Source organism: Poromitra crassiceps (genome assembly GCF_964638095.1).
Source record: "Poromitra crassiceps genome assembly, chromosome: 5".
In the NCBI taxonomy this organism is placed as follows: domain Eukaryota; kingdom Metazoa; phylum Chordata; class Actinopteri; order Beryciformes; family Melamphaidae; genus Poromitra; species Poromitra crassiceps.
Window position 1 is genome coordinate 19,023,147 of NC_139642.1, and position 16,797 is coordinate 19,039,943.

Consider the following 16,797-nt stretch of genomic DNA (forward strand, 5'->3'; position numbering starts at 1 on the left):
GGACATTTTGGTCTCTTTACACCTCAGCGATGAAGAAGCGAGTGAGTACGAGACTGTCAAAGGAAAGTTAAATACTCATTTCATAGCTCGCAGGAACGTGATATTTGAAAGAGCCAAGTTTAACCAGCGACAGCAGGAGACAGGCGAGACGGCTGACTGCTTCATCACTGCGCTGCATTGCCTAGCAGAGCATTGCGGCTACGGGGCTCTGCATGACGAAATGGTAAGGGACAGGCTTGTGGTGGGTCTGAGAGATAAACGTTTGTCAGAACAACTGCAAATGGACCCCGAACTGACACTTGAAAAAGCGGTCACCAGAGCTAAACAAAGCGAGCAGGTGAAAAAGCAACAAGAAATGCTAAAGTCTAACTTTAAAGGAGACATTTCAAACACGCAGCTTGACAGCGTGCGCTCACAGCAGCATGGCGGCGCAAGATCAAAGCAAGCTAAACCACAGCCATTCAGACACAGTAGTCAGACGTTCAAGAAAACACATGACAGACAGTGCACAAGATGTGGGGACACAAGAGGGCACAGCCTGGAACAATGTCCAGCGAGGGATGTGATGTGCAACCTGTGCAGAAAAAAAGGACATTATGCTAGAGTGTGTAAGACTAAAAAAATGCATGAAGTGAATGTTGCCACAGTCTCCGAGGACACTGAATAATCCTATGAGGTCGCGTTCCTGGGCTCAGTGACAACTGATGCGGGGGACAGTCCCTGGATGACAGAAATAAAAATGGACAACTACAAAACAGTGTTCAAAATTGACACAGGAGCAGATGTGTCAGCAGTCCCGGAAGCGCTGTACGCACAGGGCCAGTTCAGCAGACTGGAGAAGGCAACAAAGATCCTGAAGGGGCCTGGAAGAGGTCCTCTCAGTGTCAAAGGCAAGTTTACTGCCACTCTGAGCAAGAGAGACAAATCTACGAGAGAGGACATCTATGTCGTAGAGGGGTTGAGCACACCGCTGCTAAGCAGGCCAGCTGCCACAGCATTGCAGCTGATCGCCAGGCTAGATGATGTCAGCCTGGACTGCAAAGAAGCGATAAAACAGGAGTTTCCAAAGCTGTTCTCTGGACTAGGAAAAATGGAGGGTGAGTACACCATTGTACTGCAGCCGGAAGCTACCCCATTTTCCATAACAACGCCCAGGCGTATCTCCCTCCCGCTCCTACCAAGGATTAAAGAGGAGCTGAACCGCATGGAGCAGCAAGGTGTTATTTCAAAGGTGGAGGAGCCCACAGAGTGGTGTGCGCCCATGGTGGTGGTGCCCAAGCGCACAGGCAGGGGGGTGAGAATATGCACCGATCTCACCGAGCTGAATAAATCAGTAAAGAGAGAAACACATCCACTCCCCACAGTGGAAAACACACTAGGACAGCTCGCTGGAGCGAAAGTGTTTTCAAAGCTAGACGCCAATGCTGGATTCTGGCAGATACCACTCGCCAAGGAGTCTTCTCTGCTAACAACATTCATCACTCCGTTTGGGCGGTATTGCTACAACCGTCTGTGCTTCGGCATCTCATCCGCGCCAGAACATTTTCAGAAATGCATGCAGCAGACGCTGGAGGGCTTAGAAGGTGTTCTGTGTCAGATGGACGATGTGCTCATCTGGGGAGCCACTCAGATGGAGCATGACGAGAGGCTGCGGAGAGCACTGACACGCCTGCAGGAGGCAGGAGTGACCCTCAATGACAAGTGTGAGTTCTCAAAGAGCAGGATGAAATTCCTGGGGCAGATCATTGAGGCGTCGGGGGTCAGCCCAGACCCTGACAAGGTAATCGCTGTGAGAGCCATGAAAGAGCCCGATAACGTCAGTGAAGTGAGAAGCTTTCTGGGGATGACAAATCACCTCGGGAAATTCCTTCCTCACCTAGCCACAAAGACACTCCCACTCAGAGATCTACTGAAAAAGTCAAACGGGTGGACCTGGGCATCGGAACAACAGCGAGCCTTCAACAAAATTAAACGAGAACTGACTACACATCCAGGGTTGGCTCTATACGATCCAAATGTAGAGACGCTAGTGTCTGCCGACGCATCCTCATATGGGTTGGGCGCTGTTCTCCTCCAGCGGCAAGAAAATGCAGAGTGGAGACCGGTGGCGTATGCGTCGAGGGCGCTTACCAACACCGAACAGCGATACGCCCAGATTGAGAAGGAAGCACTGGCCTCCACATGGGCCTGTGAGAGGTTCGCAGAGTTCCTCATCGGGAAAAGCTTCCGTATTGAGACAGACCACAAACCTCTAGTTCCACTGCTGGGCTCGAGGCACCTCGATGAACTCCCACCGCGCATCCAACGCCTACGCATGCGCCTAATGAGATTCAGCTATACAATATCTCATGTGCCCGGCAAGGACATTGCGACGGCGGATGTGCTGTCCAGAGCACCTGTGAACAGCACAGCAGAGGGGTTGTCAGAGGAGGAGGTCAACCTGTATGCTGACTCTGTCATGGCAAATCTGCCAGCGACCGAGAAGAGGCTCAGGGAAATACAAACACATCAGGACAATGACGACATACTGCGACAGCTGAAGCAGTACTGTGCAGAAGGATGGCCAGACAAGTTTTCAATTGGAAGAGCGTTCCAGCCCTATCTGCCATTATCAATGGATCTCACAGTTCATGATGGTTTGCTGCTCTTCGGCTGCAGACTCGTCATTCCAGCATCACTCAGAGCCGACATACTGAACAAGCTGCACGAGGGTCATCTCGGCATAACCAAGTGCAGGGAGAGAGCAAAACAATCAGTGTGGTGGCCTGGCCTCAACAAAGAGCTGACAAAAATGATAGAGAACTGTGACACATGTGCAAGAGAGAGAACAAACTTCAGAGAAACGATGCTACCCACTGAGTTTCCATCAAGGGCGTGGTCTACAGTAGGAGCAGATCTGTTTCAGATAGACAACAAACAGTATTTAGTCATCGTGGACTATTACTCCAGATACTTCGAAGTCGCCAAACTGACCTCGACATCATCAGAAGCTGTGATTGAGCACTTCAAGTCTATCTTTGCTCGTCACGGGATACCAGAAGTGGTCAGATCCGACAACGGGCCACAGTTTGCGTCTGAATCCTTCACAAAGTTTGCACGTGATTGGGACTTTAGCCATGTGACTTCAAGTCCACACTTTCCGCAGAGCAACGGGGAGGCAGAGCGGGCTGTAAGGACAATCAAGAGTCTCCTCAAGAAGTCCAGTGATCCTTATCTAGCCCTCATGGCCTACCGCTCTGCTCCTCTGGCTAATGGACACAGTCCCACTGAGCTACTCATGGGGAGAAAGATCCGCACCAGGGTTCCTGTCATCCCCTCCCAGCTCAAACCAGCATGCACAGACACAGAGAACCTGGAAAGGTCAGAGCAAAGGTACAGACAAAAACAACAGTGGAACTACAACCGTCGACACAGAGCACATGACCTGCCACGCCTGCAACCTGGCGATCATGTGTGGGTCAAAGACATGCATCAGAGAGGCACAGTCGTGTCTACCGCAGGGACACCAAGGTCCTATGTCGTCGAGACGCCCAGAGGCACCCTGCGGCGGAACCGTTTCCACCTTTCACCGACCTCTGTGGCGCCTGAGACATCCACTGGGACACCCACCAACGTCCCAGACCCTGAGACATCACGGGAGAACACCGTTCCTGCTGCAGTGAGTACACCTGTCACACCTGAAGTCCAGCACGACTCCAGCCAACAGACTCCAGTGTGTGAGAGACGCTATCCTGCACGAACCAGGGGTACACCAGGGTACCTTAAGGACTTTGTGAGATGAACACACACACTGAGTGATTGACATCGGGGCAGAATACTCCCCTCACTCAGATGAAGGGTTTGGGTAGTCCACCCCATCCCTTATCCACCTATACCACACTCTAAAAAAAAAAAAAAAAAAAAAAAGAGAGACTATGGTGGTGTTATATAAAATAAGAAAAAGAAATAAAAACAGAAAAAAGAGAAATGTTGTAAAAAAAAAGAAAGATTGTGTTGATGTTCACTATGTTGCAGTGTTTACAGAAGCTAAGTTGTGAAAATGTTTCATGCAATTGGTTTTACGGATAAGCTAATAAGCAAGTGGAAGCCATACACTAAGCATTATTATGTTGTTACTAAAATAATATTTGAATGCCTGAACTGTTTAAGGTACAGCCATGCTAAAAAAAAGAAGAGTTCCCCTATAGAGGTTGATATGATAAACCATTGTTTACAAGAAGCAACATTATTTAGAAAGGGGGATGTAGTGATGGGTTCACGTACGTCAGCTAGGAACCATCGTATACGTGTTGTTGCACGGGGGACCAATAAACAAGTTACACAGTAAACTGAATGGACGTCCTGTGTCGTGTCTCCAGTTAGCCTCCTAGGTTTATTATTGTACCAGTAAACAATACCACACAAACTACAAGAATCAGCAGAGAAAAAAACGTTATCCGACGAAGCGAGGTTCAACCCCATGGCTCCCGGACTAGTATATCCCTCGCAAAGTTAACGTGATATAGATGAGTGCCGTAACATGGTACTACTGTGATGTCCGCTCCAATAAGACTTGGCTTACTTCACATGTACTTTTACAATAAAAACACATTTATGCAATGCCTTTACATAATGTAGGCTATATTTATGTGCATCATTTAGCCTGTGCAGCAGGTCGTCCACCAGTTATAAAACTACCTGCCCTGAATGAGCCGAGTGGGGGTGCTTGTTCACTATTGTGAAAGTTATGTTTACAACATAATGATCATGGAATTGCTATCAAGAATGTCACCGATAGTTAACGTTCTATATTGTAGGCTACAGGGAGACCGCATCAGCCCTGAACAGATCTGTATTTGCCTGGCTATAGGTTGAATTGTTTTATTCAGGCTAGGATCTGTGATGTCCTGAGATATCCAAATTGGCATGAAGAGATGACAGCATGCAGCCAAAACCTGGACATGGATCGAGTGGATCGGAGCTTTGAAAGGAAGAATGTCATTGCCTAACTGCAGTTCACCAATGAGCACAGTTGTGCATAATTCTACGCTTAAAAGGCGTGGTTACAATGCTTAAGGCCGCGTGTAGCGCCAACACGAGAATAGCCAGTGCGCCGGTCCACGCCCACTAATCTGTGCTGCGCCTGGCGGTAAGCGCTAATTTAAGGCCGTTGCAACGATAGAGCAGGAGGCCCTCCTGAGTGTGTGGATGGTTTGTGTTGCCACTTTGAACACACACCTGTCCAGTGTCCAATTTGTCAAGGCTATGCACTCCTGTGAACAGCATTCATCCATTTAGATACTGAGAATAATTTGTTCAATGATATTAAAACATTAAAACAATTATTGTTATAGAAAAACATAATTTGTATTGTATAGCTTTGTTTAAATGCTTAGTTTATTATTTTAATGTGCAAACTAACATATTTCCAGTGTATTTTAAAAACATATATTACGTGACTTTTACTTTGAAGGCAACGGGAAGTTTAGCTGCTAGGTGGGCAGGAAGTGTTATTGCTGCTAGCATCACGGAAGCAGGAAGGAGCTGGGAGCGAGGTAAGTCGCATGTTAAGTCTCTGGTGATAAATGTTCATAAGGTTGTGATTTGTGATTTGAATGCGGCCAAACTGCTGTATGCTGCTGCTCTGTAGCAGTGAGGCGCTTGGGTCATGGTAGTTTTAATCATATAGCGTTAGCTACGTCAGTCTAGGAGGCAGCTGCTACATAGCCTAATGTGTTTGGAGAAGTTGGCGGGAGGACAAACGTAGCGGGTGACAGTCACATGTTTTATCCAAAAATAGGGCAGTCGAGTCACAGTGAATGTCCAACTCGTCCTGTGTTAGTCCAGCAGAGACTTGAGTCTGTTAATTTAAGTTTTTAATCAGGTTCGTCCTAGCGTTAGCATGCTAAGTTAGCCTGCTTGCTTGCAGAGAGAGGCGCCCATTCACATTTATTGGAGTGTGTGTGTGTGTGTGTGTGTGTGTGTGTGTGTGTGTGTGTGTGTGTGTGCGCGTGTGTGTGTGTGTGTGTGTGTGTGTGTGTGTGTGTTAGAGAGATGAGAACTAAAATATTTCCAGCAACTTCTGTGATATGCGGTATGGTTATTAGAAAGCGATTACCGGTAGCTATGACCCATTCTTCATTAGGTAGTAGAGCCTAGTAAAATAAAATATATATTTGTTTTATTGTATCAATACTAATAGTAAAGGTAAACCTAGCCCCATAACGTGACGCTGCTACAGTACTCAGATATTCTCGTACAGCAGTCAGCGTCACACAGCCTTCTAATCCTCAATCGGTGGAAAACGCTGTTAAAAAAGCTTTCCTACCCGTATCCGACCTCCGATTGCAGATCCGAAGATATGATGGTAACCCTAGTGATTCCAGTAATTTAGCCGGGGCGGTTATAAATGATACTGCTGCGTGAAACAAGCGTTTAGAAGCAGTCTTTCCACAGCCTGTGCTGTATTGAGGACAGGAGAAGCTTCCTAGTGCCGACAGGAACCTTGGGAGTTTGAGTACCGGTATTTCATGACATGTTTTGCTACCCAGGTGCGCTGGATTTGCGTTGATCACTGACAGCCGCCGTCTCTGTCATCCTTGAAAGTTTGTGAATTTGTGGCAGAAATATCAAGGTATTGAAAGTTTTTAGTAAATATAAATAGACATGGCTTATTGAAAGTGATTGATTTTTTATATTGTAATTTGTGGAAGAATATAAATTGAAGTGCTTTTGATATTTGAAGTGGTGCAGCCGAATCTATATGTTGCTTTATACGTCTGTTTGTTTGTCTGATTGTTTGTAGCATCAGGAGGCAGGACGTGACTTTCCAAGGAGGGGCAGTGTGTACCAGGCTCCAAGAAAGTCCAGGCGGACGTGGGAGAGAGAAACCTTGAGGCCATGAGCCTCCAGTGCTGGGCTGTCTACACGAGATTTGTAAGCTTTTGTGTAAGAAGAAATATACATTGGAAGTAGGGTTGGCACGATGGACGATGGCATCGACCATCGTGATGGGCCGGCCCCCCATCGACCTCTGAGCCTTCTACATCGGATCATTGTATCTATTTGAATTAAAATTGTGCCGTTTTAATAATAAAAAAGGCCAAGTCCACTTACCGTAACGCGCCGGGGACGCACCGGCGGCATTAAACAAGCGCACCCAGTTCAGAGAAGCCTCCGCTCCGCTCTACTGCTTATCTGAACTGGGTGCGCTTGTTTAATGTCGCCGGGGCGTCCCTGTGCGTGAGAAGTCGGCGGTGTGTTTCTTTTGTCCTGCACCTGACCTCCTTTGAGCGGATGTGCACGCCCTACTTCTTTCTTCATATAACGTTAAACAACCCTGGAATACATGTTACCGAACCGTGTTTTTTGTTTGAGAAGGCTGACAACGCTATGTCATCAAAATAAAACGTCACCGTCTATAAATTACTGCCTGCCCTAAGATCGTGTATGTGCAACAGTGTATTACAATTACATGTGTGCCTTGAAAATAAGGTGGTTCAAAAGAAAGTTGTTAAATATAAACCTTTTCTTCTCATGTTTTTTTTATTTAATAAAACGGGTCATTAAAAATGATCAATAATTATCGATATCGAGTGATATGAAATATTGTATTTAGATACTTTTTATCTACCGTATATCGCCCAGCCCTAAGCTAAGGTGACTTACTGCAAGATCTGTTCCTTTTCTGTTTTGCAGGCAACCAATATGTCTATTGAAGCAGAGAAGGATTTCCCTGCTACACCGCGGTTCATCATGCTTGGTAAGTTAAATATTTGCTTTTACTAGATATTAGATAAGAATGCTTGTGCATGTTCTGTTATGCTTGTTAGTAGGGGTGTCACGATACCCTCAGTTCACGATAGGATACGATACACAATATTGGGTTCATGATAATGATATGATATGATATTTATAATTTTTTTACAAAACTTGAATAATGAAAATAAATTATTATTATTATTTGAAATACACAAAATGCAAAACAAATGCTGTTGTTGGAAATTGTTATAACTAGAAAACAACATGGAAGATAACGCTTATCTTGCAATATAATGTGTCGCACTGTCACAAACTAAACGTTTGTTGCATGGTAGGCCTAAAAGAAAAATAAACTATACAATCTATATCTTAAATAACTTATGCAGGCAACGAGCTGTGTATTGTGTAGGCTAGTACTATCTTCACATTTAATTGTCATCCTCTTAAGAGGATGATTCCTCTTCAATGAATTATCTGACTGCACTGCATGTTGAGCATTGCACAGCGTTAATTGACGATTGAAACGTTACTCATACAATTAGACATGGTAATCGTAACGTACAATTAGAAATTGTTTCACAACGGGAGTACAGAGCTGCATCGTCTAATGACAGATAGCCTATTATGCGCACATTAGACGCATTCAGAGCGAGATTCATTTGTAGGCTATACTATTAAAGAGATACTCAACACTTTTTCCACTTTTTTCTGCTGAAAATCAATATATATTGGAAATTAGCTGTGTTCTTGAGGAATCCATGTCAAAGTCCTGACATTTACTGTAAATCTGAGTCATTCCTCATCTCTTCTCACATACCCATGCAGTTCCATGCAAACCAAAAAGGCAAAAGGGCCAGCTGTAGACTCCCAATTTTCCTCCCTTTCTATTGGCTGAGCTCTTGATCAGTGACGTAGCTTGATCAGTGACGTCGCCAAACCCAGCCCGCCCATCTCTCGTGCCTAGGCCCCTCCCAGCCAAAGTTTATAAAAGTGGCTGCACACCATGCTGGGACTATGGAGTGTGGAGAATTGGTGAATAGAGAGAGAGAGAGATTTGTGGAACATTTTGATTACACTGCATAGTGTAAATTGTAGTATTTAGTAGTCTAGGTTTAGTTTTAGAGTACGTCAGATAGCCTAGGTTGTGTTTGTTTGTAAAAATATATAAATGTTCATCTGTTTGCATAGGCATGTGAGAAGAGATGAGGAATTACTCAGTTTTACAGTAAATGTCAGGACTTTGACCTGGATTCATCAAGAACACAGTTAATTTCCAATACAGTATTGATTTTCAGCAGGAAAAAGTGTTGAGTATCTCTTTGTAGTATTTCGTTGCTGTCGTGGCAGGACCACGAATCTCCAAAACAGCAACTTTTTAGGAAGTTAAAAAACCTGTTTGCTCTTAAAATACTGAACCAAACGTCGTCAAAGTTGGGACATGTCTTAATTATAGTTAGTTTTCCGCTGAATGTGTCAATACTTTATTAATATCTTACCTGGATAAGCTCAAATTATGTTGTTTATATTATCAGTCCGACTTGGAAGCACTCTCTCCCGGCCAGTCAGGCGCTGATGGCTGCCTCCCCTATGGTATGCTCATGCACGAGCCGCAAGCTCCGGGCCGCGGGGGCGCACGCAGCCGAGCAGCAGTGCTCCCCAGCACTGCATGGCAGAGGCGACGGCTTTGGGATGGGGATGAGAACAGTCTGACATAACATAACGTTACTTTATTTTCATCAGAAACCACTCCGATTTGCATGTTAAAACAAGTTTGCAGCCTAGGAATACCTGGAAAACATTTTATTGATCTATTCACGTCAGAAGAAGCCAGGATTAAACAAAACGATATCAGAAATACACAGCATGTCTGATGTGTGTCTTTTCCGGGTTTAGTGTCCTGCGTGGGCCGTGGGGGGGGGGTACCCCGACAGCTTTGACTGGTGTTGGCTCGCTCCCCCAGTGGTCCCGATGCATCCATATACTTCTACTACCTTCAGATAAAGGTTGTAAGCTCACCTGTATCTATCGGTGACAATAGGCTCATTTGAGTTGACTGCCGCCTCGCCTGGAAAGCAGACGAGAGCAGGCGAGCACAGTAAGGCGAGGCGTCAACAAGTCGAACACCCCCGCAGCACACTCACTAGACTTTCACAACAATGAAGGCTCAGGCTTAGTTTTATAACTTTTAGCTGCTGCTCATGCACAGCACAGCACAGGCTAAATGATGCAACATAAATATACATTCTGTAAAGTCATTGCATAAATGTGTTTTTATTGAAAAAGTGGCGTCAAGTAAGCAAGTCTTGTTGGAGTGGATATCACAGTGTGTATTGAGTATCTCTTTAACTGCTTACCCGACATGTTGTCCCCGTGGAAACAATGGCATGAAATAGTTCATTTCAGACTACTGTAGGTCTAGAGATGAGGGGAAACATCTCGCCTGCCACTTGGTCCGGCGGGGTCTCCCTGTCAGAGTGTCCGTCCGTGCCTCTGCCAGTGCAGGCGGCAGATACACAGCCAGTGCGCTGCTGTCATCCACTGAAACACGCGGTCCGCATGGGGATAACACCGCACGGGGAAACGTGAATAAGTGTAGCGCAAACTTCGCCATCAATGCATTAGTCTATAAATAGCGCATTTAATCTTGTCGGTTATTTAATGAGCGTCAGTTTAGTCCCCATTTCAAGCAAAGCAATGAAAAAGATAGAGAGAGAATACAGATCGTGCCGGCCCGTCAGTGCAGCATGTTCAGAGGTTCTTTTTCTCGGAATATAGTTTTTCATCTTCACGATATCGTCACGTTTTGATATCGCGAAATTTCGTCGGACTTTGATATCGCGAAATTTCGTGGGACGAAATATCGTGATTGTTAGGTATAGGTTGGTATTAGCAATGTACATGAGAGCGATTTATAGACTAAGTTTGGATGAGTACTTGATAGCTTTTGATTCATTGTGCTAAACTGACTAGCAAGTAGGGTGCTTCAAGCTTTTACTGAACACACAGAAGAGAAGGACATCTATCTTTTCATTTTACTATAGGAATGATAATTCCGATTTGTCTGCTGAAAGTGTAATGTTTCTCTCTGCTCATAGAAAAATCCAGATTCCTCAGAGCATGAATTGTGACATCACAAATACAGTTTACCTTGAATATTGGACTAATCCTGGGCCAATATTCAACATATATGTGTAATGTGAAACGTGAAGCCTCCAGTGCACATTACACTTGTTTTAGGTTGAAAATTGGTCCAGGATTAGTCCAATATTCAAGTTACACATAATTTGTGATGTCACAAATCATGCTCTGAGGAACCTGGATTTTTTAATGAGCAGAGAGAAACATTACACTTTCAGCAGATACATCTGAAAAAGCCTTGTAGTATCAAACTCTGCACATACATTATTCTCCATAGTGAAGCTCAAACATTCAACTGTAGGAAAAATAGCTAAAATGTACTGAACAAAAATATAAACACATTTTTGTTTTGCTACCATTTTTTTACCAGTTGAAATAATAAATCCAATACTTTTTCTATTTCTATTTCTATTTTGTGTTTTGTATTAATTATTTTTAATGTACCTTTTGATTGTCTCCTGCTCAGGGACTACAGGTGCAAATTAGCCCTTAAGCTAACCCTGGCACATTTACATTGATATTGATGTTGATTAATGTGCACTGTCCCTGATTAAAAAATAAATAAATAAAGCTAAAGCTAAATCCAATACTTTTTCTATGCATACATGTATGGCTTATTTCTCTCAAATTGTATTCACAAATTAAGGCTGTTACACACCAAGAGCGATGCGAATACAGCACGAAATTGCGATGCGAATATTGACCCACCTGTCAATCACAGCAACAGATGTGTACACGTTGGAAGCGAAATTTCTGAAAAATCGACCGAAACCGTCCGAAAAAATAAATGGCGCAATAACGCTCAGCGAAACTTCACCGTTGGTATGCACGGTTGCATTGACTGATATAGGTTTGGAAAATAGTATTGATGTGCGAATTAATCACACGAAAAAACGCTCCCGATGTGTAAGGACCTTTACTGTGAATCTGTGTCAGAGAGCACTCCTTTGACCCAATAACCCATCCATGTAGCATGCTGACTGCAGTAATGTCTACCAGGGAAGGTCTCTGTCTCTCCCTTTGACAGAAATAAGCCTTTTGTGTGCACACAATGTCTTAGTTTTTGTTTGTTTTTTCAACTTGGATTTTTTATTTAAACTTGTAAGCAAAAACAAAGTGTAGTGTTGATGTACTGTATATGTTTTTTCTTCATATTTTTGTTTTATAAAAAATAAATTAACTTGGGTTTGTATATTTCAGGCAGGACACTACTGTCTGCTGACCAGTGGATGGTCAGCATAGAGGGAAAAGTGGCATACAACTACATCTACAACGTCGAGTAGGAGGAGTCGGCTTGTGCAACACTGGAGTTGATCAAAGGTGAGCATGGAATATTGATGACGGAAGAAGAAAAATGTGCTTCAGCCAAGGTCACAAGGGCAAACCTATTAGGCGTTCGCAAGGCAGGGCAACCATGTGAAAGGAAAACTTCTGAAGCCTGAGTCCAAAGACACCGGAGCACACGGAATGAAGGCAAAATATGAATTTATTGTATGACTATCGTTTCATTAAGAGTCTTGACTCTGACGAAGACACACCTCTGGGTCAAAACAAATTCAAAATTAATGTTTTGCCTTTATTCTGTGTTCCGGTGTCCTTGGACTCAGGCTTCCAAAGTTTTCCTTTCACATGAGCATGGTATATCTTTTATGAATCTTGAAACTCTTGCTATACTATTATGTCCAATGTACTGTACTTGTAAGTGGTTAAAATTGATAAATTATTTGAGCTTGATTCCTTGTGGTGTCCCGTTGTGGAGTACTAGGACGCATGTACTGTATCAGTTCAGGGGGAAAAAAGCAAAATCAATGAAGTGGGTCAAGAAATGTATGAGGAACAAAATTTTTGTTGTTTTTTGTCTTGCAGATTCTTTGTGAGAATCAACCCAGAGGAGGGAAGCAAATGCACGGCCAAGGTTGGCACAAGCAGGAGGACAGGAGCAGTGGTGAAAAGAAAGACGTCAGCAATGAATTCTCGCGCCACAATCTTTCTCCGACGCCTCACAGAATTCGAATGGAAGACATCGAATTAGGTACACTGTGCACGCAAGCACACACACACACACACACACACACACACACACACACACACACACACACACTTGAATGCTATCTATAAATCTCATAGATAGGAAGGAACCCTGCAAATCATCTCACATTCTGAAATGTGTGGTTGTGAAGAACAATCTTCATCTGTACATAGCCCTTTTCCCACATGCGCTTTGTACCGCAAAATGACCGGAACGTGGTCAAATGCCTGCATGTGGGAAAGGCGCCGTGCCGGTATAAGCGCGACCCCGTCGTCGCTGCCATTTCACCAGTTTTGAGCCAGTCAGAAGAGCGGTATGCCGCGATAGACAGACAGGTGAGAAAGGGGTCCAGTCATTTTCCGCTATCAGTGGGCTGTGACTTCGCGGACCAGGTTGCAATGCACACAGTAGACAGTCCAACACCAAATACACAGCTGATTGTTCGATATTCCCCTGGTGTTGCGTACCACCAAAGGACTATTGCCAGTCGCAAACGCGCTTCCAGTGGTTTTCGCCACCGGGTGATCTTGCGTGCGGGTCGGACCAGACTCAGCACGTAGTCGAACGGACGCTTCCATTCCACGTCGTCAAAATTGTTCAGAGCATCTTCCCAAAATAAATTCCCTCCTGGTCTCTCTCGCTTCCAGACGGCTCTAGTCTCACGCAGCAGCGCAGAGGTACATAACACTGTCATGATCTGTCCCCGGTTTAGTCTATCTTCATATTCTGCACGATGTTGAGCGGAGAAGACTGCGAACATGAATCTGTTTCTGTTCGCACGTATATCCCTTTCCATTTTCGCCTTAATTTGTCTGCGTCGCTGTCTACGTTTGAGGAAAAAGCGCGTCAGCAATATTATCAAAAGAGTGGATGCCGGCTCCATGTTTGTTTGTTGTTTTTTTCTGACTGGCCTCAGTGGCCTGCAGCACAGACCCCAGGCCACTCTCCCCCGCCCCCCGCCCGCTCCGCCGCACCCCACCCCACCCCACCCCACCCCACCCCCCAACATACCGGGTATTTGACGACTAGATTCTCACATGCGAACGTTGAGGTGTGAAGGGAAATTCAGGGAAATGTCCGATATTGACTTACAGGTAATTTTCCGGTACGCATGTGGGAAAAGGGCTCATGTGACCTTTAAGGGAAAGATGGGGGAAGATTTGTCTAAATCAGGGGTGGCCAAACTACGGCCCGCTGCCCGTTTTTAAGTGGCCTGCCATGAATTTAGCAACAACAAAACAACAACAAAATTGCAGGTGAAGCTTTTTTTTCGTTTTTATATTTTAAAGTTTGAAACGGAAACAGAAAAACGAGAGAAAAAAAAAAGAAGCAAAACAAATGTTTTGTTTTTCCCATGTAAAACCATTGGGTTACTTGAGTACCCTGACCTGATCTATTCATTTTTTGGGGCGTTTTGTTTTTACATTTTTCATACTGAATGTTGGTGAAATTATCTCTGTCTTAAAGGAGAATTTCGGTTTTTTACACCACGGTCCTCATTTCCAGCTTAAAATATTATGTTTTACTCACCCAAATACCTTTGGTTTCATTCGGATGCCCACAGAAGATCTGTCGCACCGAGTACACTCCTCAAACAGGCTATAACGGGAGCATACGGGGCAAGCTCCATGCGCTCTGTAAATAACACTTTCTGTCACGCCGCGTCATACATGCTTTACACATATATGACATATATGTTTTTGCAACATATGTACATATATCCAATATATGTCAATCCCATATATGTACATATATTACATTTCTGTATGGGTACTGTAATTTGCTACTGTTGTGTCAGCTAGAATTAGCTAGACATATTTTCTGTGAAGCCCTCTGGGACATGCTTGTGAATTAGGGCTATACAAATAAACTTTACTTGACTTGACTTGACAAACAGCATATCATTTACATAAAATTCATGTGGTCTGCTCTACACGATATACAGCAACCTGACATATACTTATTTGGTCTTCTCTAGCACCACATAGTGGATGCAGGAAGTAACATGTAACTGTGCAGTGTCCAAAGCGCATGGAAATTCAGAGCTGTGTCGCCCGGGGCACCGTTCAGAGACGAGGCCGCAGCTGTACGTGGCAAACTCGGACGTGCACAAAGGGGCGGCAGCCTGGCCGCGACGTCATTGCTGTGGAGCAGCTATAATTATGTGTTGTTATTGTAGCAGTTACTGTTTCATGTGAAACCAGAAGAAGCTGCTGACCTTGTATTCCCTGTCTGCCCACAAAGCCTGGTGGACCTTGGGACCCAGTCAGCCCTCTTCTACCACAACTACCAGGAATACCTGAGAGAGAGAGACAGAGAGAGACAGAGAGATTGGAAGAAAATACACTATGTCTGTTGGTCCAAACATGGCCGCCGACCTATTTTCCTTCCAATAAAACAGATTATGTGCATTTTGGATTCATATTTCATCATGTGGTGAGTGCCCGAATCTACAGCGTCTCGGGATGGGACGTCCTGCTCTGCTGTCGCATCACTTCCTGTTTACACTGAGAAAATACTTCAGCTTTAAAGGAAAATCTGACTAGAGCAGCTTTAATATTTTACTGTTCCAGTCAAATCTGACTAGAGCAGCTAATCCCACCGGTCATAGTGACAGTAAATACATGGATAAATTAATAACCATTTTCAGTTATAAGGCTCTAAAAATGTCACTGAATGTTGTATCAATTCATTTCCAGCAACATTTAAATAATAAAGTGTCTCAATGCAGTGTCACATGTCCATAACTACATTATATAGAAACCATGTGTTATGGAGTTATGCCTCTCACTGCAGTCATAACCACAACAAAGCTATGTTATGGTTCACTATGCAGCTACTGTATAGGCTATCTCTAGCTTCAGTCATACCTCCACCATAAGTGTAGATATTGGGATTTATTATGGACTTGTCCGCCATACAGAGACTAACTGCTACTGGTCTGTACCTGGCCATCCCTCTTTGGGCCCCCGGTTGTATTGGCACTGGTAGCAGTTAGAGTACGAGGGCAGCTGGTTGGGTGAGAGGGGGTTCGGGTCGCTCAGCAGCATCTGGTGGTGCACCTCGCTCAGCCCCTCGCCCAGGAACGTCACATTACCATCGCCCAGGGGAGTCCTCGCCATGACGACAGAGAGGGAAATGACCCCCAACAGGACGTGAAGAAGAGGCATCGTCTGTAGAGAGAGTGAATTAATTAATTAATGAAATAATTGTTATTTTCATGTCTAGTCATAACATGTCACATCCCTCATGGGATTATTCACACATTATAATAACAACAATGCAAAACATTTCAGCATGTTACACACCATCATCTAACACAGACCTGGGCAAGTGGCGGCCCGCGGGCCACATGCGGGCCCGCGAGCGCCACCTGTGTGGAATCTGGAATTGCAAAATATATATATTTTTTTCTTTTCTTTTACAGTGCACCTGAACGCAACATGCAAGATACCCGCTGAATAAGTGTCCAAATGCTCATGTCATTCTGGCCAATACTCCACTTCTGTTATAACATTTCAGTCTGGAATATGGAATATCTTTCAATAATCTTTGTGACTAAAAGGCTAAAAGTAATCTCATGTGTAAGACATGACTGTTCTACATTGAAGTAAAAATGTAAATTATTAACTTGTTGGTTTGGGATTTTTTTTTAGCTTCAAGAGTGTATTTCTGTTTGTATGACCCTCAACACAGGCTTTGAGAATCCCGGGCCACTTACTGATACTTATGCTTAAATTAACCCACTCATATTCTGGTTTATTTCAAGAAAAACATTTTGGCTAGTGAAAATTCTAATTGGCTGGTAACTTTAAAATCTAGCAGCCATATTGGCAGGTGGTCAAAAAAGTTAATTTCAAGCCCTGCAGGGAGAGCAGGTGGTGATATAT

The 16,797-nt window shown here is 44.2% G+C and overlaps 1 long non-coding RNA gene across 2 annotated transcripts; it reads left to right on the forward strand.

The window, feature by feature from the left end:
* The first annotated feature begins 6,535 nt into the window (after positions 1 to 6,535).
* Positions 6,536 to 16,459, forward strand: LOC310777121. 2 transcript variants are annotated; one of them, XR_014552727.1, is made up of 6 exons: positions 6,536 to 6,613; positions 6,785 to 6,915; positions 7,678 to 7,741; positions 12,079 to 12,198; positions 12,745 to 12,910; positions 16,335 to 16,459. It is a non-coding gene; the product is annotated as an uncharacterized lncRNA (long non-coding RNA). The 2 variants fall into 2 exon arrangements; XR_014552728.1 differs by lacking the exon at positions 16,335 to 16,459 and adding an exon at positions 15,152 to 15,300.
* Positions 16,460 to 16,797: the final 338 nt, after the last annotated feature.